Source organism: Herpailurus yagouaroundi, unplaced genomic scaffold (genome assembly GCF_014898765.1).
Source record: "Herpailurus yagouaroundi ecotype Mexico unplaced genomic scaffold, PumYag 483, whole genome shotgun sequence".
NCBI lineage: Eukaryota > Metazoa > Chordata > Mammalia > Carnivora > Felidae > Herpailurus > Herpailurus yagouaroundi.
The window spans coordinates 2,298,326-2,326,181 of record NW_024412700.1 but is presented as its reverse complement, the minus strand read 5'-3'; the positions used below and the strand labels follow the sequence as shown (position 1 = coordinate 2,326,181).

Below are 27,856 nucleotides of genomic sequence, written 5' to 3'. Positions count from 1 at the left end.
CCCCGGGATGGTCGGGAGGGGGCACGCGAGGCTCCGCCGGGCGCCCCCGCCCGGGCGAAGGCCGGGAACGGAGGGGCGGGCTCCGGGCCGCCCGGCTCGGTCCCCGCCGCCGCGTGCGTCTGGGTCCGCTGGCCCCGGGCCAGGTCGGGGGAAGGCGGCCCTGGGCGCCCACGCCTTCCTGCAGCCCGACCCTAGTGTTTGCAGCGTGCCCGGGGTTCCTGTCTCTCTGGCCCTGGCTGTCGCGCTCGCTCGCTCTCTTTTCCTTTGGCGCCTGTGAAGTCATGATCTAATTAGGCAGCGTTGGGGTAGAGGTGGAAAACTGACCCTTGGGAACTAGGAAAAACAAACCCGGAAAGAACAGCTGTACCACGAAGACCGCATTGCAACATTTTACAGACTCTCAAGTCTGAATAGTGGACCCAGAGCCTATTGGCGCCCGGCTGTAGCATTTAGCCAAATCTTGGTCGGTTTGTTTGGTTGGTTGGTGGGTTGGTTTCTTCGGGACTTATCCAGGTAGAGATACTGCGGTTTGAATATTCTGGAAGGAAAATCAAGTGGCATAATTCAGTTTCTGTTTCCCGGCCCCACAACCTATGTTTCATCATCTACAAAGTGAGGGAAGGAGTTGGCTTCTGCTGGGAGAGCCAGCCCGGAACTTGCTCCTTCCCAACAGAAAGAAGCACATCCCTTTGCGGTGCCCCTTTAAGAGGAAAAGGATTTAGCTCTCAGGTGTTACTGGTGCTCATCGTTTTGGCCATGTCCCCAGATAGGAATAAGGCCCATGTGGTAGAGTCCGTTATCCCCTTTCATGGTTTTTGCCCCGTGAAGAAGTTCAAAGATGAACTCGTGAGGTTTTGGTCCCAGGGATGGGGAGGCATGCGCTGGGCATCCGTGTGTGTGGCAGTGGACGGGGCGTGGTGGTGAAGGCACGTGTCGTACGGAGTCTTGGCTTTGCCCTGCCTGGCAAACGTCCTTGGGGAGGTTCTCTCTTGGTGGTTTTACGGCTGGGAGGGAGGCACTAGAGTGCCAAATTCCGGTGACGACCCTGAGACCCCGAAGTATGGATGCGTAGAAGGTGCTTAGGCACAGGAACAGGCACGCAGCAAATGGCAGGTGTCGCTGACAGCCTGGAACATTGGGAGCTGACATTGGGAGTGCTTAATAACTCAGAGACAGTCTGTCATTTCCATCGTTTCTGGACGTGGAATCCACAAGGGTGGGCATCCCGTGAGTGTGGCCCGCGGACTTCCTTGCCCTGGCGCTAGTCCGCTCTCAGCCTCTAGCGGTTCATCAAAAATGACCGCTGACCTGTTCCTCCCTGTTCCTGTCCCAGGGTTTCTGCTCTGGGTTAGCAGATCTACCCTTCTTGCGCAGGCTCCTGGGGAGCTGTGTGTGCCCTGGGACCTCCCCTCTCTTCTGGGTCCAAGAATCATCACTGATTTCCACTTATTCAGGTGTTTCTTGCTGTGAGGCTGGGAGCAATGGCCTCTGAGCCCTTCACAGTTTGCGGCTGAACCCAGAAGGCCATGTGTTTTCCGTCTCAGTTTCCCTATTCCCTTCTTGTTTAATAATCATTCACTCAATGTATCTCTCTTCTCTCATACTGTAAGTAGCAAGAAAACCCAGGTGGTACCTTCCACGCTGCTCAGAAATCCCTCTAGCTAAATAACCGTGTTTATTAGGTAACATTAGGAAAGCTCTTCTGTTTCCACAGAACTGCAGGCTACAGTCTCGCGAAGCGTCCTGCCGTTTCGTAATCAGCATGGCACTTCCAGTGGGATCGTTGGGAGTCATTTCAGAAGCAGCCTGCTGCAACTCCCATCACTCCTTTTTCATGATGAATATGCAGGCTAGATAATGCAATGTCCTGTGGCCAGCTCTGCCAATATGTCATACTTTTTTGACACTAAAATTTGGAGCTTACGGATCCGGCAGTGTTTATCAGTGCTCCGTGTTTCAGTCCCGGTTGAGCATTACCATGCAATAGATCCCACTATGTCAGGCTCAAGGAAGCAGGTAAGAGGGACATGAGCAGAAGCTTCCTGATTCTCTCCTCGCCTCCACAGCTGCCCCCTCCCCACCTTCCCCTCCTCCCTTCTCTCTGGACACCAGCAGGCTCTGTCCTTGCTAGTCTAACAGGATCATTGCCGCCTTCCCGGTCCCCGGTCCCCGGTCCCCCATCTTCTGATGGCCCTCAGGTCAGAGCAAACACTGCCCACCCCAGACGAGTGTGACCGGGGAGTTCTCAAAAGTAGAAGCGGAACAATTAGGCGATGATTCCCAACTTCCTTCCTCCCAGAAATGAGGAAATCCGCACGTTGAGTATGATGTAGGTTTTGCCAAGTTAACCTCAGCCACACATCATTTGCTTCATTCAGCTACAGTTTCCTTGTTCAACAGTTGTATATTTTGCTCTTTTCATAAGTTCAGTGAGGAACGGAAAAGCACACCGGTGCTGATATTTGAGAGCTAAGGGGGGGGGGGGCGGGGTATCTGCGAGTAACACTCGGGTTCCTGCCAACTTGTTCCAGAAAATAAGCTGTTCTGTCACTGTTAGGCCACCCATGCTTGAGTTGATAGATACATCAGATTAAGGTGGCGATCCTTCGTTTCTGATATTACGATTGAATGTTTACAGATCTCCAGCTGTCCTTCCCATGGTACCAAGCCGGCTGCCGAACACCCACAACAAAAAAGTTACATTTGTGCCTCCTACGTCTACTGGTTGAAATGCATATCTGTAGTAATCTCTTTCAGAAAAGCGGGGTGGTTTTGGTCGAACCCCATGCGATGCACACTCACATCCCGTCTTTACAGCAGAGGGAGGCGGGAGCAAAAGGCAGGGACATTTTTTGTAACGTGTGGCAGAAATGCTGGCCGCCTCACCTTTAGCCCTGGATCTGGGGAAGGAGTGAACTGACCTGTTGTAGATCATTCTCCTCAGTCTGGAAGGACGACTGAGAGTGCATGCAGGGTAATGAAGCTTTTCCCGTGGCGCACAGGTACCACTTCTGTAATTAATTTAGTATTAACATTCGTTAGTATTCATCAGACACCCACTGAACGATCGGTGGGCACTGGGTAAAGCTGTTGTTTCTACACGACACTCGTTAACAACCACATGTGTATCACCCTGGCATCCAGGGCAGTTCTGGAACGCTCCAAGATGCATACCATGAGGAAAATGCCAGCAGCTGTCGGCACGTGGTTTGAAAGCTCCGTGCTCCCAGGAGCTGTGCCTTCCTGACCTTCCTACCTGTGCAGGTACACGGAGCCCTCTTTACAAGTCCGTCTAGCCGAACTTGACATTTGATTGCTTTGGCACTTTCAGCCATGTATTGAAAACCACTTGGTGGGGCGCCTGGGTGGCTCAGTCGGTTAAGCGTCCGACTTTGGCTCAGGTTGTGATCTCGCGGTCCGTGGGTTCAAGCCCCGCGTCCGGCTCTGTGCTGACAGCACGGAACCTGGAGCCTGCTTCGGATTCTGTGTCTCCTCCTCTCTCTACCCTTCTCGTGCTCTCTCTCTCCCTCAAAAATAAATAAACGTTAAAAAAAATTAAACAAGTTGACGATACAACCCTAGGCTAACTGTGAGGTAATCCAAGATGGCTTTTGGCAAATAATGCCCGCCAATTAGAAGCTGTTGTAGACATCCTGTGGTCCAGAATCTGTTCTTCAGCGGGAGGCTTATGTCGTTGTACCTGTGACCGGTGCCTACAGTGTGTCCCACGCTGGCTGGGGACGCTGGCTCACTGCGATGCTGGCTCTGCTTCTGTTTGAAACTCTACTGGCCCGTACCTTGTTTTCTCACCCCGGGTGTATTGAGTTTTCCCAAGCCCTGTTATTTAACTTTTAAATAGTCCTCTTGGGGCACCTGGCTGGCTCAGTCAATAGGGCATGCAACTCTCCGGGTTGTAAGTTCAAGCCCCGTGCTGGGTATAGAGATTACTTAATAAAATCTTTAAAAATAACGAAAATAGTTTTTGGAGCGCCTGGGTGGCTCATTCGGTTAAGTGTCTGACTTCGGCTCAGACCACGATCTCACAGTTCGTGGGTTCAAGCCCCGCATTAGGCTCTGTGCTGACAGCTGGAGCCTGGAGCCTGCTTGGGATTCTGTGTCTCCCTCTCTCTCTGTACCTCCCCTGCTTGTCCTCTGTCTCTCAAAAATAAGTAAGTATTAAAAAAATTTTTTTTAATGAATAATAAAAGTAGTCTTCTCAATGCATGTCATAAAGAAAGGGAAAGGGCTATTAAAATCTTGTGTGGGTACTGATCAGAATAAATGCAACTCCTTGGCTGCAAAGAAAGGCGACTGTCCCAAGGTGTCTGTATCTTGTTGAAAGAGTGAGCAGCTGGGGGTGTGTGAGGGTCCACAGTATTTTCACTTTGTTAAAGCTGCCACACAGAGCAAATCCTGACTGTGCTCTGTCTTTAGAAGGTCCTTCTAAGTGGCCTTGATGCTGGAGGGAGGGATGTAGAGTGGGGCCAGGTGGGTCTCCATTGTCTACCTACCAATGGTGCCTCGCCCGTATCTTGTTGGCCATTTCTGTCCCGAATTTCTGGCCGCAAGCACCTGTGTCGACTGGACTCTGGGTGTGTGGGAGGCTGGATGTGCCCTGGAACTCACGCCCCTGCTGGCAACCCTAAATAGCTGACCAGGGGACTTGCAGATTAGTACCCCTGGCCCTCAGCCCAGGATGCAATGTTCCGGGGTGCGTCTCCGAGTCAGTCCCCCACGCCCGTGCTGGCGATCAGACTAAGTGCACCTGCTCTTAGGTAGGTCGTGCAGTAGCCAGGAGAAAGCCCCGGCCCACCTCCAGCTGCAGGGGGCATCGCCGACAGGGCCCCCTGCTGTGGTTTGGAATCCTACTGCACTTGTGTGGAGGTCACGGCCCCTCCTCCCAGCCAGTAAGGACAGCCTCGGGGATGGTCAGGGAGGCCTGCCTGGGCCTGGGGCCGCACCGATGGCCAGCCACCAGTCACAGACTCCGGGAAGGACATCTGTAGACGCTAAAGGCCCCCAGGCTTCTCTCCCTCGCTCCTCCACTGGGATCAGACTCGAGTGGTGGTCTGGAAGTTTTCAGGGCCCCTCCTGCATTTCCCCTCTCACAGGCATTTTCTTTTCACGTTTATTACCAAAGTGGGGTCTGTTTCTTGAGGAGTGGGGCTGATACCTCCTCGTGGTGTCTCCAGAATCATCTTCCGGTGGGACTGCTTGTGTGCGAGGAGCCTGGAGTTAGAGCCTGTATCTACCAGGAACCTTGGAACTAAGACTCCCCAGCTACAGCCTTGGGTTAGTTGAATCGTGTTCTAAGATCACGTGGCAGCTCTTACCAGAAGAGGCCATGGAGGGGATATAGCCCAACGCTCTCGTGTTTCACATGAAGACCGAGCGCAACGAGTTCATCTCTCAGTTGCCGCACAGCCAAGAGGAAGGGAAGATTGTTCCAGATAATCATTGGTAACTTAAGTATGATCCATTGATGCTCTGTGCTATGAAAGAGATCATTCCAAGTCATTCCAAACAACCGATACCAGGGCAACTCAACGGGGTGCCTGGCGGCTCAGTTGGCTGAGCGTCTGACATTGACTCACGTCATGGTCTCACGGTTTGTGAGTTGGAGCCCCGCATCCGGCACTGTGCTGATGGTGTGGAGCCTGCTTGGGATTCTGTCTCTCCCTGTCTCTCTGCCCCTCCCCTGCTCACACTCTCTCTGTAAAAATAAGTAAGAAAACATTTTAAAAAGAAAAGCAGTCAATTGGCAGTTTCTTTCAACGGCATTGACAAATCCTGGAGAGGCAAGATGTAAATCCCAAGCACACGGCTGCAGAGCACAGGCCCTGCTGAGTGCGTGTGTGTGCGTGTGCATGTGTGCACGTGTGTGTGCGTGCGCGGGCCAGGATCCAGAGTCTGTGGGGGTAAAAGAGTGTGCTCACCTGTGCACGACTGTTTTCGGCATGTGTTTAGAAGTTGCTGTGAGGGGCGCCTGGGTGGCGCAGTCGGTTACGCGTCCGACTTCGGCCAGGTCACGATCTCGCGTGATCTCCCGTGATCTCGCGTGAGTTCGAGCCCCGCGTCGGGCTCTGGGCTGATGGCTCGGAGCCTGGAGCCTGTTTCCAATTCTGTGTCTCCCTCTCTCTCTGCCCCTCCCCCGTTCATGCTCTGTCTCTCTCTGTCCCAAAAATAAATAAAAAAACGTTGAAAAAAAAAATTAAAAAAAAAAAAGTTGCTGTGAATGAGAGAGTCAAAGGAGTCAGTGTGTGTTTTCTCCGGAAAGTGTATGCCATCAGCTCACCTACTCAACGGCAAGGCTGTGTGAATTGTGTTGACATTTGTAACGGGGACAGAATAGGAAATTTTGGAAGCCGGTGCTCTGTTCCGCCTCCCTGCTTTAAATAAACCATGCAGCTGCGATTAAGCGAATGCCTCCCTACCGCCATTTTCTTGACTAATAAAGTCCCCAGTCATAATTCAGTTGTATTGGTCTGACGATGTGGCACTCCTGCAAATATATGGGCGCCTTTTTCATTGATCGTGCGCAGCTAAGTCAGCATACCGAATTATTAATTCCAAATTCCATAAAAGATGCATATGACAAAGTCCATTCTCCAGGTTTTGCTGTTTTAATTAGATGGTGCAACCATGCCGGCTAAATTTAGCAAAGTGACACTGAGTAGTGCCCATTTCTTTTGCAGCGGTGTTTCTTCGTCTCTACCCCTTGTAGATGCCAACTCTTGTTTTCCAAGCTGCCCCTTTCCCCGGCTCTGTGTTGCAGACACGCATGCTTCTGACATTTGGTCAGCTCATCAGCATGGCCGGCATAGTCAGGGCACACACTTCTATTGACTCCAGTATGTTAATTCCGCAGAAATCTATTTCTTTAATTTTGTGACGTTTTATTTATCTTTGAGAGAGAGAGAAAGAGCGTGCGTGGAGGAGGGGCAGAGAGAGAGAGGGAGACGCAGAATCCGAAGCGGGCTCCAGGCTCTGAGCCGTCGGCCTAGAGCCCGACGCGGGGCTCGAACTCACGGACCGCGAGATCGTGACCTGGCTGAAGTCGGACGCTTAACCGACTGCGCCACCCAGGCGCCCCTCTTTCTTTTATTTTCAAAAATGTTTATTTTTGAGAGAGAGAGAGAGAGAGAGAGAGAGTGAGAGTGGGGAAGGGACAGAGAAAGAGAGGGAGACACAGACTCCAAAGCAGGATCCAGGCTCCGAGCTGTCGGCACACAGCCCGACGCGGGGCTCGAACCCACGAACCAGGAGAACACGACCTGAGCCAAAGCCGGACGCTCAACCCACTGAGCCACGCAGGTGCCCCAGCTCCCCCCAAATTTATATCCAAATATGATATCAACGGCCAATATACACAGGTCAAATGTGACTTTGGACTTAAAGAATCTGCTTATCTTAAGGTAATTGCCACTATAGTCTCTGGAAGAACTGAAAATTTTCAGTGTGCGGAAATAAAACACTGCTCTATATCACACCTACTTCTCAGGAATATAAATGAATTATTTCTTTTTTAAAAAAAAAATCGTCCTTTCTGGCGATAATGGTAGAATCTGGCTGGACTCCTAGTCCAGTTAATGACTTTCAAGCTATATTCTAAAGCTTCATTAGATGGTACCTCGCTAATTTGGCAAAATCTGGGCTGGTTTACTTTTGTGTTCTTTACCAAGGAAGGGGTTGACTAAGCAGACCACTAGTGCAAACAAAACTGAACCCCTTAAGAGAAAAAATTGTTTTCAAGCATCTCAGTCACCTCACCTATAACATAAAACTTACCATTTTAGAATCTTAAAATGTACAACTCAGTGGCATTAACTGCATTCACGATGTCGTGCAAACTTTCCAGCAGTGATCACGCCAGATTGAGATCCCATCCTTTTTTTAAAAATTTTTTAATGTTTATTTTTGAAAGAGAGAAACAGAGACCGAGTGCATGCAGGGGAGGGGCAGACAGAGAGGGAGACACTGAATCCAAAGCAGGCTCCAGGCTCTGAGCTGTCAGCACAGAGCCGGACGCGGGGCTCGAACTGCGAGATCATGACCCGAGCGGAAGCCAGACGCTTGACCGACTGAGCCACCCAGGCGCCCTGAGATCCTTCTTATTGTAAAGACCCTTATTTCCAAGCTCGCAAGGGTGCCCACCGCAGCAGTGTTTGTAATGATGAGGAGCTGAGAACAATCCCTATGCTCTTTCCTGGGAGAGCGGGTGAGGACGCTGTGGGTGCACCAGGAGTGCTGTGCCGTCAGGAAACAGAGCTGGCCTCCCCTGGGGATCTGGACTCCTCAGTCAGAGGCTGGTCCAAGGTTCCAGTTAATGGCTGATGCAGGACTGGAACCTGAGGCATCGCTGATGTGGTTACACATCATTGCTACAAAAGTAGTTTAGCCTGACAAAGCTCCTTCACTCCGTCCAAGTCTTCTGTGGGCCGCACGGTGACTCGGGGCCTCAGCCAGTTTCACTTTGCTGCTCTGTCGTCTCACCGTGTGGTTGCTCACTCCCGGGGGACGGGAGGCTGCCTGGCTACATATGCACGGGGTCATTGCCTCCTCGCAGAGGGGAGTTTTCACCCCGCTCAGAGTCCCCTGGCCAGAATTAGTCCTGTGGATCTAACTGATCACAAGAGGGTTGGGGACTGTCGCTTCTGCGGGCCCTGCAAGGACATGACCGAACCTCAGTGCTAATATGGGATGGCTCCCAGAGCAGGAATCTGAAATCTCAGCCTGGGGCCCTTCTTGCTTAATTGTGCCACTTTCTGGTTACATATCAGCGTGTGTGTTCACTGTCCTATTTCGGGACAGACCTTCCGAGCTGTCCACGCGAGGGTCCAGGAGATGAGCACGGGCTGTGGGGGTCAGGGAAGATCGCTTGGAGGAGAAGCGATCGGACTTCACTCTGAGGACGGAGGAGGGTTTTGAGAGATAAGGAAAGGGGTTCTGGTTGTTACAAGCCATGGGCATCATTTAAGTAAAGGGCGGCGGCAGGGTATGGGGACCTCTCGCAGCCTGTCTTGGTAAATCGGGCAGGCCAGTCTTATTCCTAGAAAAATGATTATGTGGAGAAAAAGCAGGTTGGCTCTTTGAATGCTGGTGGTGGAGCTGAGACTTTATCTCATGGTCAATAGGCAGGAATGGTTCATAGCCACGAGGTCTTAGCAGGAAGGAAGAGTGTGCTATTCGGATTCTGTAGAACCGATTTCACTCTCCACTTGTATTTGCAGATTCGGCTTCAATACCATTTTCTCATGTTCTAAAAGTTCAAAAGCAAGCACCCAGGGGTCAGTTGGCTGTGCATTTGTGCGGTGGGTTTTCTGGAGACTACCCAGCCGGTGAGTCCCGCCACACCGTGTGAAACGGTGCCCCTCACCGCGGGGGACACGGGAAAGCCAACGACTCGGTGACTGTCTCTGTGAGCGATGTCAGGCTGCAGATCCTGGTACGGAGATCTAAAGCATTATGGATGGAATAGGGCTTGGTGGCACCTGTCTCCGAGCTACCCAGGCTCTCTCTGGGTGGCAGGACGGGGCTGGGAGCCATCACTCTGCTGTGCAGTGGTGGGCCCCTGTCTCCAGCAGCACTGTCCCTGACAACATGCAAAACAAAGTTGAAAACTTACCGAATGCAGTATATTTAAGGGAGGTTCATCTTTCAAGATACTATGCATGTATTTCAAAGGCAAGTAAGTGGACAGGATATCAGTAATCATTGTTAAATTATCCTGTGCTTCCTTCGGGTGGAAATAAGGCTCCTAGAAATTATAGGGGGTTAAACTAAAGCACGGGAGGTGGAGGGCGACACCACACGATTTTTGCCCTTCTATGTTGGCATTGTTAATGACCTAATAAAGTCATCATTAAGTTTTAAAAGAGCAAGCCATTTTTTGTTTATTGCCACCCTGGCTCGTCCTAAAGAAAAAAGTAAACTAGGGGCACTGGGTGGCTCAGTCGGTGAAGCATCCAACTTCAGCTCAGGTCATGATCTCACGGTTCGTGGGTTCAAGCCCCACGCCAGGCTTGTGCTGACAGCTCAGAGCCTGGAGCCTGCTTTAGATTCTGTGTCTCCCTCTCTGCCCCTTCCCAGTCCTGCTCTGTCTCTCTTTCTCTCTCTCAAAAATAAGTAAATGTTAAAAAAAATTTTGAAAAAACATTGTATATAGAGCACATTTTAATCAAAATTACCAGTAATGATGATTAAAGACCAATTATTGTAATGGGTTTGTGATGGTCCATTGTAGCCCACTCCATAATTGTGCAGCAAGTATGTATTGAGTGCAAATCGTGTGCCAGCCCCACGTGAGCCTCTAATTGCTCTAGAGAGCCACGTCCCCTGCCATCATGAAGCTCCTACCCTAAGGGATGAGACATTTAACCAGCACCAAGTGAACAGAGAAAATAATACAAGTTATAACGGGATATGAAAGAAACAACAAGGATCTTACATTGAATGTAATAGGAAGGTACCTAATTTAGACTGGTATTCAAAGAAGATCTTTGAATTAAGTTGAGACTGAGGGAACCAATGAGAAGCACAAGGGAAGAAAGTATGGCACGGTCAGGAACTGACCAGTAGGCACAGGTGTAGACATGCCGGGAGCGCAGTGGAGACTCCCACACGAGGTAGGTAGGATGGGAATTTGGGGGAAGGAGGGCTCTCTAACTTCATGCTTTGAGTCTCCTCTCCCAAACCCACCCTCTGCTTCGAACACGGCGACAGTAGAGAAAACATACGTGGAGAAAATAGAAGAGACATAGCTAGTTTTAAGCGAGATCCACGTCTCCGTGGGCCAGAAACCGCAGACGGGAGAGATCCAAGCTTTAATTAAGACCCAAGTACCATCTTGCTGGCCTCTAAGCTAAGGCAGCTGGGAGCTCAGTTGATGTAAAGGAAATAATGTGGCAAGTGTGGCTGCCAGGTGGGGGCTTTGTGGGCTCACTGCTTTATACCAAGGGCTTGGGTGGCAGCGGTCCCTTCTGGTGAGTGAGTGAGTTTGACAAAGTCGTCATGGCTCTCTTGTGGGTGCAGGGAGCCAGAAGGATTTGATGTTCCCTCCAAGTCAGAACCTGGGCTGAGCTGCCCCCTGGCTCAGTGGCTGGATTTATAAGGTTCTTGACAACCCCCATGCCTCCCCGCCAAATAGGAATTAGGGCGTGGATATACAACTTCCTCTGGTTAGGGGCTGTAGAGACTTAGTAGAGGCAATCACAAAACCATCAAGTAGAGAGAGGGACAGAGAGAAAGGGGACATTATACATCACTAATTCCACCCTCTGCGTCACTCCCAAGAAGGTCTTGGCGTGCATTTAGGACACCTGTTACTAGGAGGTGCATTTCGTCATTGTTCATGAAAGGAAATAATTGGGAGGGGGGAGCAAACATTTATGAATAGGAAAAAGACCAAAAAAAACCCTGTGTCTACAGAACAGACCACCACTGATTATTAAACTGAACGAACTAAGTCTCTACCACCGATTTTTAAACCGAACAAACTAAGCCTCCGTGTATAATAAAGCCCACAAATCTTGGGAAACGTTGTTGACAGCTCCTTTAGGGCGGAACAGCCCCATAGCTCCCAGGTTCCCCCTTACACTAGCACACGGCAAACAAGCACAGAAAACGGAAAGGCGAGATGAAGGGGTGGACTGTCCTGGGACCTCCAGCTCCGAGGAATGAACGGCAGGGTGGCGTGACCCCCTGGGTTCTATGCCCACTGCCTGTAGACTGTGCACAGGGCGTGACACCTCCTCCAGGCTGGACTCAGGCATGGACAAATACGGCACCAGGGAAAGCCTGGCCACCTAGCCAAACGACCTAGAAGAGGGTGGCCTAACAAGAAAACAGTCTTGTGATGCTGATGCTGCTCCAGTGAACCAAGAACAGAACCAGCCCCTGCTGTGGGTTCAGTAGGGCCACGTGGGAAGTTTCTATTCCACACTGCACCGTGGCCAGGAAAGTGGGCGTCAGACTTGGATTCCCTGTCCGAGCGGTTCAGCTGGATACCTCGGCCTGAGCCTGCACCTGCTCCTATGAGATGAAGGAACGGTGGGGGCAGGGGTGCCCACTCTGCTTTCCCCCTCCATCCTCCCTCGTGTCAGGGGCCCCGTGGGAAAGTGAACACACCCACCCACTCAGCCCTTGTCCTGCATACCCCTCAACAGGGGAACTGCTTGCTAACAAGACAATGCATGAAATAAGATTCAGGCTCATAATATAATATCCAAAATGCTGACCCAAAGGGATATCAGAAAGAAAAAAACAAATGGAAAATATATAACCGAAAAATACAATTACCTCCCGCCCCACCCAGAAAAAGACAACACCCTTAGTGGATGGGCTTAGTAACAGAGCAGAGATGACAAGAGAGTAGAATTAGAGAACTTAAGGGAACATCAATAAGATTGACCCCATCTGGACAACAGACAGAAATAGAAACAAAATGAACAGAGCTGAGGCCCCCCCGGGAAAACACCAAAGAGCTAACATCAACACCCTTGGAGCCCAAGACAAAAGAACACCTTGCAAGCGACCAGAGAGAAATTACACATTACTTATAGGTGGACACCACTGCCCGTGGGAGCAGATTTCTCATCTCAAGCCACGGGAGCCAGAAGGAATTGGCAACTTCCTAACAACTGAAAGAAAACCATGCACTATAAATTCTCTGCCCACGGAAAACATAGTTCAAGGATGACGGGGAAGTAAAGGCACAGGCTGATAGAGGAAAACCAATTCCGTCCTTAAGGAACGGCTACAGGAAGTTTTCTAAGCAGACATTGAAAACAGAAGATGGCCTTATAATGTCAGAAAGGAACCAAGCGCACAGACAGGGACAAGCATAGGGGTGGTAGAATGGACTGGATCAGTCCTCAGCAGTTTTTTTTTTTTTAATAATTTAAATCTTTCCCCCCATTTTTTTTACAAGTTTATTCATTTTTGAGAGAGAGAGAGAGAGAAAGTGTGAGAAGGGGCGGGGCAGAGAGAGAGGGAGAGAGGAATCTCAAGCAGGCTCCACGCTGTCAGTGCAGAGCCCGAAGTGGGGCTCAAACTCATGAACCGTGAGATCGTGACCTGAGATGAAATCAAGAATTGGACACTCAACTGATGAAGCCACCCAGGCACCCCTCCTCAGCACTTTCTAAAAGTCCTCTTGGATGGTTAAAGCAAAAACTGTAATGGTGCGTGATGGTGTGCTCGGGGCACACAGAGGAAATACTCATGACGAGTCGATTCCACGATGGGGAGAGTGAGGGGCTTGAGGGGAAGTAAGATCGCCTACAGTCCACCCCAGGCGGGAAGACGTGGGCACTCTCACCGCGATGAGTTTTGCGTTGTAATGCCCAGAACAACCTCCACGGAAACTGGAGGAAGTCATCTACTCAAATATACTGTGAATAATCGAGATGAAATCTTAAACAGTGTCTAATTCACCGGAAGGTAAGGAAAGAGAAATGATCACCTACAGTCCACCCCAGGCGGGAAGACGTGGGCACTCTCACCGCGATGAGTTTTGCGTTGTAATGCCCAGAACAACCTCCACGGAAACTGGAGGAAGTCATGTACTCAAATATACTGTGAATAATCGAGATGAAATCTTAAACAGTGTCATCTAATTCACCGGAAGGTAAGGAAAGAGAAATGAGGAGACACAAACAAAATGGCAACCCCATTCCTAACTTATCAATAATTGCCTCAAATGTAAATGGTCTCCATGTGCTGCTTAAGACAGAGATTGGCAGAGTGGATTAAGACATTGCTTACTAAAATAAACAAATGTGCAGAAGGAAATGTAGAGAATGGTACCAGGTGTATAAGGACTTAAATGCCCAAACCATGCTATGTGCTCTCCATGATTTCCTGCAGAAATAGTAAAGGCATGAATCCAGGAGGGGGGATATACGCCAGCATGAGGGTCCTACACCTGGGAATCGGGGGAGGGAGAGGGGAGAGGACGGGCTAGGTTTAACTGTATGATTTTATCTCCTTAAAAGAATCTGAAGCAAATACGACAAAATGTGATTAATGATGGATCAGTATCTGGTAGGGTGTCTATTATCATCTGACCTCTTCCATTTGTTTGAAATAATTTGTAATTAAGTAAAGAGTTGTAAAGTAAAGCAGTGATTAAATCACAGGTTTTATAGACCACTCTTAGGAGTTTGATTTATTTAGATGTAGTTGAATGGGCAAAGGCAATAATATGGCTTCAGGTATAGTCAGTACTAGTCTTCACTAAGAAATTATATTTTTAAGCAACTGCCCAGAAAACTATAAGCGTAAGGAACATTACACTCAAAGTGGTATTTCTCAAATCCCTCACATGAGTCCCACGGAGAGTCCATTGGTCGTAAGCCAAGTCTAGGGGCAGTTCATATTTCCTTTCCTGTTCTTGTTTTTTAATGTTTGATTATTTTGGAGAGAGCGTGAGCAGAGAAGGGACAGGTGGCGGCGGGGCGGGGGTGGGGGGGGGCGCAGAGGATCTGAAGCAGAGAGCCAGATGCGGGGTTCGAACTCACGAACGGCGAGATCGTGACCTGAGCTGAAGTTGGATGCTTAGCCGACTGAGCCACCCAGGCAGCCAGCCCCTCCTTTTCTGTTCTCTAGTGAGCTCAGTTGCTGCAGATAACCATATTCCAGCTGAAACTGTAGCACAGGAGAGGGCACACGTACAGAGGACTGTGATTGTTCATTGACTCACTGGAAAGCTGTTGTCTCTAACCTTGCCTTATCTGCACATCTAGGGGCTATTGCGAATGATTGGAAAGTATGGAAGAACGGTACAGAAATATAAACATCAGGGCACCTAAATATGGGCCCCTTCCCTCCTTCCTGGCTTCGTTCCCCACCAGCTACAAGATATCTTCTCAGCTACGTACAACAAAGCAAAATCGTCTACAGTTGCTTCTTACAACCCACAGTAGGATGCTTGACCAAGTCCCCTAGACACTGACCTAAGTGAGCACCAGACTGTCGCTCCCGGGAGAACTACAGGGTTAGTTTCCTGTGAGCTTCCGGCCGCATCATTTTCATCAGCCAATCAGTATGCAACCTTCTTTTACGTGTGTTTCCGTGTAAAGACCCCTATTGAATGTGCTTTTTGTCGATTCTCCAGCACGGAACTCATGGCCCACAGCACCATGAACCGGGCTCACATGTTCTCTCCATCATGCACATCGCGGCCTTGCACCAAAGGGCAAGAACGTGAACGCGGGTCAGCACGTCACTACGTTTGGGGGCCGTGTTCGGCAGCGAAATCCCCAGCGGAAGGCACACAAACTGGAAAACCATGGCCGTACATGGAGTGTGGAGAGGGCTCTGGTTTATAGCAGGAGCTGAAACCCGGGGGCGGAGGATGGCCTTGCTTGACCTCAGCTGGGAGCGGGCGTGACGGACGCTTAAACCTTCCACCATTTTGTGCGTGTTTGTGAGCCACTGCAAAAGTGCCACGAGATGGGTTTGGGGCTTATGAGTATTGACTGTAGCAAGCAGGAGAAGGTGCAGAGGTCGGGACAGGCTGTACTTGGAGACACAGCTCCAGCCTGGCGGCCCATGCGTACCTGCACGCCAGCCGCCCTTCTGTTGCCTTCCCAAGAGTCAACATGATTAGCTTTGTGGGGGGGTAGGGGTATTTTATTTCCCCAAATTTTATTTCCCTGCAGAAATGCCTGACACACAGTAGACTTGGGCATATTTGTTGACTGAGCACTGAATGAACGAGCACACAGGATGGCCGGGTCAGGCCCTGGGCCCTTCACGTGGGTTATGTCTCAGCTTCCGGCACAGGGAGAGCCCTTCAGGCAAAGTCGCTCTGTCGTATTGCCCAGGTCCCCAGATGATACCCCGCTCGTGTAAATCAGGAGTGAAGCGAAAACCCCAGCTGGCTTCATCTGTCCTGGTTTCCAAGGACAGTCCGAGGGGGCCTCTGGTTTCCATGAGGCTCGAACCCCCGGGGGGTGGGTAGGAGAAGCTGCGGGACAACGTCCTTGACTCCCTTTGACTTGAACCTCCCGCCTGTGACCGTTTCAGCCCCCTAGGCCTCGTGATGGGTCGTGTTTGACAAGAGGATTTCGTGACTAAAAACCTGAGATAATATGAAATTGGCCAGTAGTCCTCAAATACCTTAGTTCTGCATTTCAAGCTTTGCAGTGCGGCCCAAATCACAGGTGCTTCCTCTGTTTCCTCAAACACTCTCCTTTCCAGGCAGACGGGCTGACTCGATGTCCAGTGTGTGACAGATGGTTAAGATACCACAAGTTTGGGGCGACCGGGTGGCTCAGTCGGTTGACGTCTGTCTCTTGATTTTGGTTCAGGCCATGATCCCAGGGTTGTGGGATTGAGCCCTGCATCAGGCTCTGCACTGACAGTGGGGAGCCTGCTTAAGATTCTCTCTCTCTCTCTCTCTCTCTCTCTCTCTCTCTCTCTCTCTCTCAAAACAAAAAGAAAGAAAGAAAGAAAAGTAACAACACCATGACTTCACTCTTGCTGGCCCCCTGCCCAGCAGGCCTTTGCTCACACCTCCAAACACTGTACATATTACTTCAAGAGGAAGGTGGATTCTCACCTCCATGGAGTCACGGGGGTGTGCTGGGCCACACGCCTCCAAGCCCCCCAGAAACAGCGTTACGTGATGCTACATATCTGTTAAATTGTCTCTCCTGGTTGATTGTTAACCATGTCTGTCATCACAGCATCTAAAATTTTCTGGTACACGTCAAGTTTTCTTTATTTTTTTTTAAAGTCTATTTATTTTGAGAGAGAGAGACATAGTGTGAGTGAGGGAGGGGCAGAGAGAGGGAGACACGGAATCCGAAGCAGGCTCCAGGCCCCGAGCTGTCAGCACAGAGCCCGACGCGGGGCTCGAACTCATGGACCGCGAGATCATGACCTGAGCTGAAGTTGATGCTTAACCGACTGGGCCACCCCGGCATCCCTCTAATGTGTTCTTGAAAATATATCTCGGGGCGCCTGGGTGGCGCCGTCGGTTGAGCGTCCGGCTTCAGCCAGGTCACGATCTCGCGGTCCGTGAGTTCGAGCCCCGCGTCGGGCTCTGGGCTGACGGCTCGGAGCCTGGAGCCTGTTTCCGATTCTGTGTCTCCCTCTCTCTCTGCCCCTCCCCCGTTCATGCTCTGTCTCTCTCTGTCCCAAAAATAAATAAAAACGTTGAAAAAAAAAAAAAAGAAAGAAAATGTATCTCAAAAGTGCATCTCTGTAGCTCTGCCCTTGGACGCTTAACCGACGGAGCCACCCAGGTGCCCCACAAATCAAGTTTTCAAAATTCATGTTGGCTGTGTAATGGCTGGATATCATGTGGAAGCCTAAGCCCTCTTCTGCCTCTCTCTTTTTCTATTTCCATCTCTCTTTGTCTCTCTCTCTCTCTCTCTCTCTCTCACACACACGCACAAAGTGAAGATAACGTGTAATTACACCAATTATTTTTTCAGTGCATTTCTTGTCACCTGATTCGATAAATAATTATCAGGAGTTTGTGACGTGCTGGGCGTTGAAGACACAGCAGTGAAAAAGACCAAGATCTCTCACATAGTTTGTGTGTCGGTAGGGAGAGACGGAAAATAAAACTAAGTGCCGTGTTCTGTAGGTCAGATCGTGGCAGATGCTATGACGTGGCAGGTGCATTGCAAGGAAAGGGCATGGGGTGTGAAGGGGGTTGGGTAGGAGACCCCCTTGAGAAAATGCTAGTTGAGCATAGACCCCAAAGGCGAGAGAGAGTGAGCCCGTGGCGGTGGTGGCAGGTGCAAAGGCCCTGAGGCAGCGTTGCTTGGCCTGTCTGGGGTGGGGGGGGAGCGGCAATGGAGCTGGCATGGAGTGAGTCAAGACAGTGATAAGGTAAGAGGTGATGGGGTAGGATATGTAGGGCCATGGAGGCCACTGGAAAGTTACTGGGTTTTCTCTAGATGAGATGCTAAGTTATTGGACTTCTTGAGCAGTGTGACCAGACCTTGTATTTTTAAAAAATCACTTTGGCTTCCATGTTAAGATGTAGGTGTAGGGAGTTGAGAGCAATGGTTTTATAACCTATCAGGAGGCCGTTGCAGGAACCCAGGCAAAGTCTTGGAGTCCCAGTGGTGGGGGTGGGGAGAAGCCAATGGGTTCTGAGGACACAGTGTTTTTAACACAGAGCTGAAGGATGTTGTGCCAGAAACCCCGGGGCCAGGCAGAGAGGAGACAAGGTTAATTCCCAGGTATCTGTAGGAGGAGCAGTTGGGGGACAAAAGATCAGGGGTCTGGTCAGGTTTCAGGTGCCTATTAACCATCTGAGAAGTGGGATATAAATCCAGGTTTCGGGGGGGGGGGGTGACAGACCTGGAGATAAGAAATGAAGAGTCGTTTGTGTGGATGGTGCTTAGAAGTGTGAGGCTGGACGTTACCAAGGGAGCTCGTGTAAGCCGTGCTCGGGAACCACAAAGACGTGAACCTGGGGCCAGGAGCCCTAATGCGAGCACACAGGGTTGGGGGTCCCATCACTGTTTTTCACAGATGTACCCCGACTCTTCATACCTTTCCTGACATATGGCAGGTGCCCAGTAGCATTTACTGAATGAGCAACGGTGTGTCAGATCTGTCCACCACGATGTGGTCAATGTTCCATCAAGGGCAAGAACTGAAATATCTTAATTCCTAGTCCAGGATCTTCTATGGCCCTCATTCAATTCTCATTCTTGCACTCACAATTGATGCACTTGACGCTCCTTGTCTCATTCCTTTATTAAATTGTAGTTTGGCCGAGTTGTTATTTTTCATAAATTTTTCTTAAATTTACACTGCCTTTGAGACTAAAATTGCCTGCATTTTTTTTTCCATTTTAAGAGAAAATGAAGATGTGGAATAATTTTCTTGGTGCGTCCGATGTCAAAAGCGAGACTAAACTTTTTTAAATTTAATAAAAATGCTCTTTACCCATTTCATTGAATTAAAATGATAGTCAACCTTTTTAATCTAGTTATGATAGATTTTCTCTACATTGTAAGAGATTACATGCTATATTAGATGTTTAAAAACCTAGAGAACCTAAAGATCCATCATGATTTGTGTCAGATAAATTTTATAATGAAAAGGAATCGTGAGCATGGGGGCTGCATTCGTAATATAATGTGTGTTCTCCTAAATATAGGATAAATTAAATTTTAGGATTAGAGTCATTCCAGATGAGTCTTTTTATCAGCACTGACTCAGAGGGGCACTTTTCTCCTGTGCAGGTGAGTTGCTGTGTATCCTCAACATTGCTAACACATAAAAGCCCTAAGTTTTGGATTATGGTCCCACATTCTGGCTTTCCTGCACGGGAGCGAGAACCTCACCTCTCTGTCCCTCATCCTTCCGTCTCCCCGTGATCCTGGAATTTCCACCACTTTCTCCCTTTTTTTGAGGTGGAGACAAAACTACAAAGATGGGCGTTTCTTCCCAAAACAACGGTGCTAGTCTTCTGACGCTCGCCTTGGTGAATGCAGACGCGTGCGTGAACACTGCAGGTGCATCAGCCCACTACCTCTCTGGCGTAAGACGCCAGCACAGTGAGTTGTGCTGTGATGGGCCCAGGGAGCACCAGACCTGGGCGTCGGGGGGAAGGAGGAAGTGCCCTGTGGCCTGAGTGAAGCGGAAAAGGAGCCTGACGGCAGACAGTGCTGGAAACTCCCAAGAAGAGTTGTGCCTCTGCCTGGTATTTCCCCATTAGAGATGTATTCCTCGGCGATCCGAAAGATGGCAAAATCTAAAGCAAAATTTTCCAGGAAGAATGTCCCGTTGTAATGATGCACGCGCACATCCTGTCACATCATGAATTTTTTTTTTTTTTTCTCAAATGGAAAATGTTTAAATTAACAGTCTGGGAAAGAAACAAAAAACAAAAACGAAACAGCGGCACCCGTTTTCCTGACAGTGGGCAGAAAGGCGGGCTCATAAGGAGACAGGACGTTGCTTATAGGAGAAGAAATGAGTGCTAGAGACTTCCGCTGTCGCACAAGTTTTATGGAAGATGGCTGTTTGGCTCCAAATTGAAAAGCACACGTGTCAAGTGTTCCCGTGACACTAAGTGACAGAGCCCGGCAGGCTGTCTGGCACATCGCTCACATTCGGTGAATAACTGTCTGCCCGATTCATCACCCGCCTTGGAACGAACCAGGTGGGACTAAGGGAGTCCTTAGTCCAGCGAGGGACGTGTGGAGGGACCGTCCAGCGGCTGCCTTGAGAATTCCACGTTTCTGACCACCCAGAGCCCGGCTTCCTGGAGCAAAGCCACCTGTTAGGGAGCCAGGAAATCTGGAAGGATCCGGAACGCCCACTGCTCTTCTCCCTCCTCAGCATTTCGAGCGCCTTCCGTTTCTGCAGCACGGAACGTTGTCAAAAAGCATTGCTCACTTCGTTTTCACAACCCAGGACTCGGGTCTTCTGATCTCATGTGACGTCCCCATCACGGCTGGAAAGCTCAAGGAAGGTCTGCAAACCTCTGGTTTCCTCCTTGTGGTTATGACGTTCCTGGGCTTAACTAACTTCGAATGATTGGTGATGCTTTTCCTGGGCCATGTAATAAGCAACTGTTTACATATAACGTGTTTTGATTTAAAAATAGGTAATTAGGGGCGCCTGGGTGGCGCAGTCGGTTAAGCGTCCGACTTCAGCCAGGTCACGATCTCGCGTGATCTCCCGTGATCTCGCGTGAGTTCGAGCCCCGCGTCGGGCTCTGGGCTGATGGCTCAGAGCCTGGAGCCTGTTTCCGATGCTGTGTCTCCCTCTCTCTCTGCCCCTCCCCCGTTCATGCCCTGTCTCTCTCTGTCCCAAAAATAAATAAACGTTGAAAAAAAAATTTAAAATAAAATAAAATAAAATAAAAATAGGTAATTAAAAATACATACGGACATAAATAAAATAGTAGTTTATTATTAGGCGAGGATCATCTAAGCCACGTCAAGGAAAATAAAAGATAAAAGGAAAAAAATCTACGTACAAAGACTTGATTTCTCTTTCCTCGTTTGGCTGTCGCCGCCCCAGCTGCTCACTGCCAGCTTGGAGCAGATTATATGATATCGTATAAACATCACTCTCTGTTTACTGACCTGGTAGCATAATCCTTTGTTTGTTTTTTGTTCTTATTTTTCCAAACAGCAAATCACTGCTCGTGTTCATCATCATCATCATCAATGTCATCTTTTAAATGTTTACTTATTTTTGAGAGAGAGAGAGAGAGAGAGAGCGAGCGAGCCAGGGAGGGGCAGAGCGAGAGGGAGAGAGGATCTGAAGTGAGTTCTGCGCAGAGCCCGACGCGGGGCTGGAACCCACGAACCGTGAGATCGTGACCTGAGCTAAAGCCGGGACACTCAGCAGACTGAGCCGCGTCATCAATCCCGTGTGTGTTGCCTTTTCCCGGAGTTGCCTTCTTTCAGATCCGCCACCCCGTCGGGGTCAATTTTTAATTACTGGTTGTGATGGAACAGCACCTGCCTGGGGAGGTGTTGAGGTCACTGGCCTCTTCCTGAAGGTTTCCACGCTTTACCACGGACATACGGGTCCCCACAGGGGCCCAGGTTCTGTAGTAAATTCACACTGTGGGAGGGATCACATGAGTCAACAGACTGTTTTTATGGAGGAATCACACCATTTTAAGCCCAAATTGGTGTGCATCAGCAGCATGTGTTTCCTTTCACACAAACAAGAAGGAAAAGAGGTGTCCTCACCCTGTCGAATTGGGTTTTGTAAGTGAAGACGCTGAGGTTCGCATGTAAACGATTTGTTACTGGCAGAGCTTGGGCCCGAACAGAAGTCTCGCGACGTGGGGTCCCTGCCTTTCCCTAGGATGCCCTTTCAAGGGTGTGGATGGGTTTTTAAGGCAACATTGCCAAAGGAAAAGCCCCCTTAGGCCCCTACACGTCCCCTCCAATGAGGAGATTCATACAGAGGTGACCTTCACTGCCGGCGGACTCCCCATCTGTGAAATCGCCTACCCGCTAAAATGGGTCAGTGACCCCAATCTGTGCTCTGGGTGCCCTTGTGGACTCTTGCAGACATTCCCAGAGCCACACACATCCAGGGGCCGGAGGTGCGATTCTGCGCTGAGGTCAAACAAGCTCTCAGTCTGTAAACAAGGGCTTTCTTTTTTCACAATCTGTTTAGGGACATGTTTTCTGCATTTTTTGTTGCTGATTTTGTTGTTTAAAATGGCCCCTAATTGTCGTGCCGAAGTGCTTTCTTGTGTTCCTAAATGCAAGAAGGCCGTAATGTGCCTTATGGGGAAAATACACGTGTTAGACGAGCTTCGTTCGGGTTGAGTTAGTGCCATTGGCCGTGAGTTCAATGTTAATGAGGCAACAATAGATACTAAGTAAGGTTTCTTTAAGCAGAAACACCCATAAAGCGAAGTTATATATTGATTTTTCGGTGAAAATGTTGTGACCAGAGGCTCAAGGAATCTGAGCCTATTTTTTCCGTAGGAAAAATAGCCCAGTATTTGCTAATTCATTGTTCATGGAGACTTAACAGAACATATCCATTATGAATAACAAGAACTGACAATAGCTGTCTTCGAGTGCTTTAAACGGTGCCTTTGGTTTGGCTTAAATATTTAATTCTGTGTGTGTGTGTGTGTGTGTGTGTGTGTGTGTGTGTGTGTGTGTATGTGTGTGTTTGTAATAAAAAGATAACCGCTCGTCCTTCCAAATTGCTAAGCACTCTTTGATCACCACATTCTAAAGCTCTTACTTTGCATCGGCATTTTCTTTGGAGAACCTGGATATATCAAGTATTCATTACAGTGGCTCCAAAAAGTACATTCTAATGGGACATACATAGCACACACACATCTCAGGGACGTAATATTGTAACAGAGCTAAGAACGCCCACAGGAGGTTGTCCTATCCCTGCCTTGAGGACCAGCGTGGTCATAGGGGCGATTTGGAGGATGTAGAGGCTGGTGATGGCCCCGGGGCCAAGGAAGGCACCAAGAACGGCGGATTATTTCAGGAGGAACCTCGGTAACAGGTGCATCGTAAACACTAGGGTAGTAAATTAGGAGACAGTAGACTAAATATAGTAAGTCTCTATGATAATATAGAGAATATTTTTGGATGGCTGCGATGCAAGGTGAAGCCAAAGAGAAAAGACCGCTACAGGACTGCCATTTCAAAACTGTTTTATGTGTGGGATTGGAAAGCTTTACATAAAATAGTGTCTGATATCTTCTGAGCTCTTCGAAAAGCTGAAACACCTTTATATTAAAACTGCTGCGGGAGCACCTGGGTGGCTCAGTCGCTTAAGCATCCAACTGTTGATTTGGGCTCTGGTCAAGATCACATGGGGCTGAGATGGAGCCCCAAGAGCGTTCCAGACACGGAACCTTCTTAGGATTCTCTCTCTCCCTCTGTCTGTCCCTACCCTGCTCAAGCTCTCTCTGTCTCTCTCAAAATAAGTATATAAATGTGAAAAAGAAGAAGAAGGAGAAGGAGAAGAAAACTGCTATGGACATGCAATAGTATTTTATTTTATTTTTTTTTTTAATTTTTTTTTCAACGTTTATTTATTTTTGGGACAGAGAGAGACAGAGCATGAACGGGGGAGGGGCAGAGAGAGAGGAAGACACAGAATCGGAAACAGGCTCCAGGCTCCGAGCCATCAGCCCAGAGCCCGACGCGGGGCTTGAACTCACGGACCGCGAGATCGTGACCTGGCTGAAGTCGGACGCTTAACCGACTGCGCCACCCAGGCGCCCCAATATTTTAAAAATCCAATAGTGAGAGCAAGAATGTGCCCTAGAATTAGATTGGTTTTGAACTGTGTTTTGCTGGAATAGCGCCTGCGTAGCCTGCCTAATTGCTGTTGATTGATACGCCATATCCTGTGATCGCTGGGGCTTGTAGCTGTCTCGGCTGTGAGTGGTGTTTGTGCAAAAGAAAACTTAAGGAAAGGAATTCTGTAGGTCCTGGGGGGCGGGGGTCCCCGCGGGGCGCCACCAAGGGGTCGCCCCATGCAGGATGGCGTGTGTGCAGGGAGGCGGGGACCCCGCTGTGTCCCCTGGGTTCCCTGCGCAGAGGCGGTGGCCGAGCCAGCACAGAGCATGCTGTAGACGCAGTGCTTTCACGGGGATGTAACGGACTGTTACGCACCCCTTTGAGCTCCCCAGTTGACCTTCAGGGTACCCTTCTGATTTGCACCATTTTACACTCAGGGGCAAGGCTGGCCTGCCCATGTGCGATTCCTGTGCCAGCATTTTTTTTGTCCTCTATTCCATAATTATTTTCTGTGGTCCAGACACAGCCCCTGCCTTGTGCCTTCCTTCCCTGCACCAACGATCTTTCTTCCTTTCTTCCTTTCTTTCTCTTTTTTGTTATTTATTTATTTATTTATTTTTGAGAGCATGCACAAGCAGGGGAGGGGCAGGGAGAGAGGCACAGAGGACCTGAAGTGATCTCTGTGCAGAGAGCAGCGAGCCCAATGTGGGGCTCGAACTGGCGAACTGCGAGATCAATACCTGAGCTGAAGTCAGAGGCTCCACCGACTGAGCCACCCGGGAGCCCCTGCATGAACACCTTTCATCCCGTGGTCGTCAACTCTTGCTCTCACCCGAGAGCTCTTTTCTCTCCACAGTGACTCTGCATAATGTATTTTTGGTTGATTTGATAGTTTAATTCTCAGACCATAGTCCTTATTCCAAGTGTAATGCCAGCTCGCTCTGCTAGAACAAAACACCGGAGACCCCGGGGCTAAGCCTCTGGAGGGCACGTCTCCCTGTTCTGGAGGCCGGGAAGTCCAAGATCAAGGTGCCGACCGAGTCCGTTCCCTGGCGATGACCCTCTTCCTAGCTTTCAGACAGCCTCCTCCTCTCTGTACCTAATATGGCAGAGAGAGGGAGAGGAAGCAAGCTGTCTGATGTGTCTCCTTATGAGGGCACTAATCTCGTCGACCCTCATCTAACCCAGATTACTCCCCAAAGGCCCTGTCTACCAGTGCCATCGCGATGGGGGTTAGGGCTTCGACATAGGAATCTGGGGGAGAAGGAGGACACGATTCAGCCCATGGCACCAAGTAACTTGAAGGTGCCAAATATTAACTGTAATATTCAAGGTGGAAATCAGTCATTTGGGACAGTAATAAATAGTGTAAAGTTTTACTTAGAATCTGTGCTATTTTTTTGAAATTACATGTTGATAGTTTTTAAAGCAAACCACCAATTAGTGTTGGCTATTAGTAATGATTGAAACAGTTCGCCATGCAATTATCACAAACTCTCCAGGTGTAATGAAGCATGCTTTTGCCAGACGGAAGTCACAATGCAATGTACCTTGACTTGCCGTTGCCCGGGTAGTTGGGCAATTTTTCTGTCTTGGTATATTCATGGGTATTTTGTTTATGGGTTCAGAGTCAGTAGGGTCTATAGAAGTCTGAGCTTGGAAACTTGGGAATTAATTTCAATGCTCCTTTGAATATCTCCCACTTAACGTCCCCACTCTACCATTGACACTGGGAATGTCACAAATAAAGAACAGGTAGGCAGCGTTTTCATGGTGAAGCATTAGCTGTCTCTTGCCCTGAGCTCGAGAACACAGGATGAATGTCAGGTGTTGGAGAGAGGTGGGAGTCCCCTGTCCCCAGGGATGTCCCATCACGATGAGAGTGACGTCCTCAGGAATGGCTTGCAGAACCAGTGGGTGTTTGCAGTGACGTCTTCAACGTTTATTTATTTTTGGGACAGAGAGAGACAGAGCATGAACGGGGGAGGGGCAGAGAGAGAGGGAGACACAGAATCGGAAACAGGCTCCAGGCTCAGAGCCATCAGCCCAGAGCCCGACGCGGGGCTCGAACTCCCGGACCGCGAGATCGTGACCTGGCTGAAGTCGGACGCTTAACCGACTGCGCCACCCAGGCGCCCCTGCAGTGACGTCTTTAGCTGCAAACGGAAACCTGATCCTGTGGTGTCATTAGAAAGATAAACCTGTGACAATAATTTCAAAATCAATTTTTAAGTGCTTAATGCAATGTTTGCAGTCCTTGGAGATAAAACTATTTCCCAGAGGACATAGGTTTATTCTATTACCTTTCCTGTCTCTGTAACATGGCATCGAGCTGGGAAGTGGCTACAACCTTAATGTGTTGACTTATATGACATTGAAATAAACGTGTCAGCCACGTTGACCACAGGATTCTCTAAAGAAAAATTTCATAATTAGGGAATAAGTGTTTAAGTTCCTGAATTTCACTTCATCGTTTTTGAGACAAATTTTGAATAACTAGAAAAAATAAATTAACATGCTACAAAAGTCATAACCCTAGAACATCCCCTAACTCCTAGTCGATTGTGCGTTTAATGGGGGTGAAGATTTGTGCCACCATTAAAGACTCAAAGTGATCGCTACCTTGTACCCACCTAACTCAGCAGTTTGGGCCCTGCAAAAACCGGGCTGGTCCTGGGCAAAGACCGTCAGCTTACGCACACTAACAAATGAGCTATGTTTGCAGCCAGACGTGGTATTACGGCTCAAGCAGCTAAGTGAGGCCTCACGTACACTGTGTGCAACCGTGAATTTGGCACTTGTGTTCTTATTCATTCCAAGAGGCCGAGGCATCAGAAACTGCTCCCAGTCAGCAACTGGGTGGCTCAGCCAGTTAAGCGCCCGTCTTCTCACGTCATGATCTCACCACTTGTGGGTTCAAGCCCCTCATCGGGCTCTGTGCTGATGGCTCAGAGTCTGGAGGCTGCTTCGGATTCTGTGTCTCCCTCTCTCTCTGACCCTCCCCAGCTCAAGCTCTGTCTCTCTCTCTCTCTCAAAAATAAATGAACATTTAAAAAAAATTAAAAGAAACCACTCCCGGTACCTGGGATGGACAGCGGTGGTCATTTGTATTTTGTCTCGGGGCTGGCAGTTCTCCTGTGCTGACACCATGCCTGCTGGTTCCCCCAGCCTTCCCCACACCCCACCCCACTGTCTATCTATCAAGTGTTCCCCTAAGAGACATCTTGTACGTTTGATCGTACCTTGTCATCTGCTTTCCAGAACATCTGGACCAAAGTAATGAGCACCTCCCAAGATACAGAATATCTAACACTGCTAACTTATAGTTTTGCATGTAAAAATATTAGTAGGTTTTGTTGGTTTGTTTTCTTTAAGAGAAATTTAATGACTTAGAGGTCAGTGGGGCCTAAGTCACTGTCCATCCTGACTGGATGTTGCAACCAGCTGGAGAGCTTTAAATGAGTCGCACGGCCTTGTGGCTCCCAGGAATACTGACATCTAGGCCTGGAGGGGCCTGGGCCTAAGGATTTGGCAAGTAAATTGCCTTCTCTTAATAGGTCTCAAAGAGAGGCCATTGGTTATACTGCACAGTTGCTGTAATGATCCAAGAAGCGGGAATTGTCTTGCCAACATTTCCTTCTCAAAGAGGCCTTTTCTGACCCCCGGAACATTGCAGTTTCCCCTCATGACACCCAGGCCCTGGCCCTACCGGGCTTCCCATTATGGCACCCATCAGCCTGAGGTATACAGGGAATTAACTCACTCACTTTGCCAATTGTGCATTTCCTTGTACCACAATATAAGCCCATAGGAGAGGGATTTTCTGTCCTTTGCTCAGTGCTGTAATATCTAGCACCGAATTCAGCAAAATACAGCCCATGGGCCAAATATGGTCCAGCACCTACTTTTGTAAATAAGGTTTTATTGGAACGGAGTCACCTCTGTTTGCAGATGACCCACGGCCGCTTGCACACTGCACTCAGCTGTGACTGAGACTAGTGTGAGTTGCGAAATCGAAAACATTTTCTGTCCAGCCGTTTAGAGAATAAGCTTGCTGACCCTTGGTATAGAAAACTTCTGGCACATAGCATGCGCTCAATAAATATTCATTTGCTCCGCAG

At 49.2% G+C, this 27,856-nt stretch overlaps 1 long non-coding RNA gene across 1 annotated transcript in view; it reads left to right on the top strand.

The window, feature by feature from the left end:
* The window catches only part of LOC121022930 (uncharacterized), an 81,961-nt gene that overhangs the window by 540 nt on the left and 53,565 nt on the right, over window positions 1-27,856 (top strand). The window lies entirely within an intron of this gene.